The sequence below is a fragment of the Pistacia vera genome, unplaced genomic scaffold, assembly GCF_008641045.1.
Source record: "Pistacia vera cultivar Batoury unplaced genomic scaffold, PisVer_v2 Contig1117, whole genome shotgun sequence".
Classification (NCBI taxonomy): Eukaryota; Viridiplantae; Streptophyta; class Magnoliopsida; order Sapindales; family Anacardiaceae; genus Pistacia; species Pistacia vera.
The window spans coordinates 169,709-173,588 of NW_022195157.1; the positions used below are offsets into that span (position 1 = coordinate 169,709).

Sequence of the window (3,880 nt, forward strand, 5' to 3'; positions counted from 1 at the left end):
TGAAATGGGTTGAGTTTATGTTTGTGCTATTTCATGTGAATAAGCTATGGTTGTGTTTACTCTGAATTAAGTGTTGTATGTGATGAACATGATGAGATTGAGAAATAATTCATGTTAAGCTTCATGGGTAATAACCATTATAGTATTGGATGCTAGAGATAGATTCAAGAACTAATGAAATCAATTTAGGATTCTTGTGCTTCATGATTTAGAGTTATTAACCTTCAATTTGTTGGGGGCGGAATGTTAATAAGGATAAATAGGAAAACATAGCCCGAGAGGGTATGTTATCATAGTAGTGAAACCGATTTACAACCATGCATGTAAATGTGAAAATAGTGGAACTTTTAGGTATAACCCATAAATAATCCAAACGAAGTCAAAACCCTACCCGTTTAATTACATTGAATCTCTGAATTCCATTTCCTTTTTTTTCACGAATTTATACTTGTTAGATTTTATTTTTGTTTTTCTTTCAATTACAAATTGCTCCCACAAATCCAAGATTTTCGATTACTTCAACTTGTTAACACCATAGGAAACTTAGTGCTTTGCTACCAATCCTCGTGGGAACGATATCCTACCCATCACTCTATTATTGAGCGACTAGTGCACTTGCTAGTTTTTGCATGTTGTAGTAAACAAGCATCAAGTTTTTGGCGCCGTTGCGCGGGGACTGTTTTAAGTTAACATTAGGTTTTTCCTTGAGTTTAATAGATTGAAGTTTTAATTTTTGTTTTAATTTTTGTTTGAGTGTGATTATATTTTCTTTCAATTGTGTTCATCCAGTTTATGCGAAGAGCAAGACGTCAACCAGTGGTTCCTGTTGACCTTGAGCTTGAGAGGACTGTACGAAGACTAAACAGAGAGAGAAGAGAAAGAGATCCACCTACTGCAGAAACGGAAGAAATTGTAGTTGAAATGGCTGAACCAGAAAATAGGACACTGAGGGAATTTTCAGTTCCACAGTGAACGGAAGTGGGTCAAGTTATACGAGACCACAGCAAGCTAACAACTTCGAGATTAAGCCGGCAATCATCCAGATGATCAGCAGTCGGTAAGATTCAACGGTGATTTGAAGGAGGATCCGATCAGCACATTGTAATTCCTGGAAATTTGCGGACCTTCAAGTCGAATGGAGTGTCGGATGATGCTATTAGGCTGCGTTTATTCCCATTCATTGGGAGATAAAGCAAAGGGGTGGTTAATGGCACTACCACCGGAACGATTACAACATGGAATGATCTGGCACAAAATTTTTTGACCAAGTTCTTTCCTCCAGCGAAGTCAGCAAAGTTGAGAAATGATATCAATCGTTTCTACAAGATGAAGCCGAGTCGTTGTATGAGGCTTGGGAGGATACAAGGAATTGATGAGGAAGTGCCCACATCATGGTTTGCGGTTTGGCTTCAAGTCCAAACATTTATAATGGTTTGATGGGTAACGTGCAAACCATGGTAGATGCAGCTTCAGGAGGGGCTTTGCAGAATAAGACCGCAAGAAGCTTATGAGTTACTTGAGGTGTTGGCAAGCAACAACTATCAAAGACCGAATGAAAGAGTAACAACGAGAATGTCGGGTCTTCATGAAGTAGATGCTTTCACAGCCATCTCAGCCCAACTCACTGCCTCCAAAAAAGTTGGGAAATATGCAGGTAAATTCTATACAAGCACCTCAACTAACATGTGATTTTTGTGCAGGAAACCATGTGAGCAGTGAGTGCCAAGTCGGAAACACATTTGCACCGTCGTTCATCAAAGGAGCAAGCAAATTACTTGGCAGGAAATCAAAGACAGCCGAACAATCCGTTCTCCAACACATACAACCAGGGTGGAGACATCATCCAAATCTGTCTTGGGGAAATCAAAACCAACAGGGTAACCAATGGAACCAGAGGCAAGTTCCAAATAACCACCAGGGGTGACCAATCAAGGGTGATCCAAGAGTGTCAAAGTTGGAGGATTTGTTCGGTAAATTCATGCAAGAGTCTACAGGGTTCATGAATGAGACGAGGACAAACTTTAGAAACCAAGGGGCGTCCATCGGAATCTTGAGGTACAGATGGGCCAATTGGCTGAGAAGCTGAATGATAGACCACAGGGTTCTCTACCAAGCAACACAGTGACCAACCCACGTGAACAAGCAAATGCAATCATTTTGAGAAGTGGGACAGTTTTAGAAGAAGTAGGCCAGCTGTGAAAGAAGGGGAGCAACCCGGAAAGGAAGAGTTGGAAAGAGGAATTGACGAAGAGATTAATTGTGAAGAGAATTCAGGTGCTTTAGGGGAAGAGAACAAGAAAGAGGATGAAAAGCAAAAGAAAAAAGAGAAATTGCCATCCCGAGATACCACCAGAATTGCATCATCCACTCCACCCGTACCTTTTCCTCGAGAGAAGAAAGAAGAATCAGGATAAGCAATTTTCAAAATTATTGAAATCTTTAAAAAATTGCATATTAACATTCTTTTGCAGATGCAATACAGCAAATGCGAGTTATGCGAAGTTCTGAAGGAGATACTTTCGAATAAACGGAAGCTAGAAGATGAGGAAACGGTGATGCTAACGGAAGAGTGCAGTGCAATCCTCCAGAAGAAACTACCCCCAAAGCTCAAAGATCCAGGGAGTTTTACTATTCTTGTGTTATAGGGATATTACTTTGATCGTGTGCTTTGTGATTTAGGAGCTAGTATAAATTTATGCCTTTCTGTTTTCAGGAGATTAGGAAATGGTGAAGTGAAGCCACGACAATGTCGTTGCAACTAGCGGATCGGTCGATAAAGCACCCGAGGGGGATAGTTGAAGATGTTTTAGTGAAGGTGGGAAAAATAATATTTCCAGCGGACTTCGTAGTGCTGGAATGGAAGAGGATAAGGAGATTCCTCTCATTTTGGGCCGACCATTCTTGGCCACGGGAAGAGCACTGATTGACGTGCAGGAAGGGAAGTTGCTGTTAAGGGTTCAGGATGAAAAGTAACTTTTAATGTGTTTGATGCAATGAAGTTTCCGTCGGAATCGGATTCATGTTTAGTGTGGATGTGGTGGATGATCTTGTTATGGAGTCCATAGAAGAAAATATCCCGAATTGCCTCTAGAAGCATGTATAGCAAAATCGAAAACAGTAGAGGTTGAAGACTCAGCAAGGAACGATTGTGCTAGAATGTTAGAAGCACTCCAACCAATTGAGGAGAGTCAAGATACGGAATTTGAGGAATTTGACTTTGACAAGGAAAAGGCAAAGGAAGATAATAAAGAAGCCCCACGGCTTGAACTGAAACCTTTACCGCCTCACCTCAAATATGTCTATCTTGGAGACTCAAATACTTTCGGTGATTATTAGTGCAGATTTGAGTGCCTTAGAGGAAGAGAAGTTGATTAGAGTGTTGAGGGAACATAGATTGGCAATTGGTTGGACCATCACGGACATCAGAGGATCTCACCCCATTTTGCATGCATAAGATTCTCATGGAAGATGACTTTAAACCGAGGGTACAACCACAACGGAGATTGAATCCTTCAATGAAGGAAGTGGGTGAGAAAGGAAGTGGTGAAACTCTTAGACGGGAATAATCTATCCGATTTCCGACAGTCCATGGGTGAGCCGGTGCAAGTTGTTCCTAAGAAAGGAGGGATTACCGTTGTGAAGAATGAAAGTAATGAGCTGATTCCAACAAGGACGGTAACGGGTTGGAGAGTATGCATTGATTACCGTAAAAGAACGAAGCGACAAGGAAGGATCATTTTCCATTGCCCTTCATCGATCAAATGTGGAGAGGTGGCAGGACATGCATTACTGTTTCTGGATGGTATTCAGGATATAACCAAATTGCCACGCTCCGGAAGATCAAGAGGAAAACGACCTTCACTTGCCCCTACGGCACCTT

At 41.3% G+C, this 3,880-nt stretch overlaps 1 non-coding gene across 1 annotated transcript; it reads right to left on the reverse strand.

The window, feature by feature from the left end:
- Positions 1–1,293: 1,293 nt before the first annotated feature.
- On the reverse strand, positions 1,294–1,398 carry LOC116141653. The gene has a single exon (XR_004129850.1). It is a non-coding gene; the product is annotated as a small nucleolar RNA R71 (small nucleolar RNA).
- Between the last annotated feature and the right edge of the window lie 2,482 nt (positions 1,399–3,880).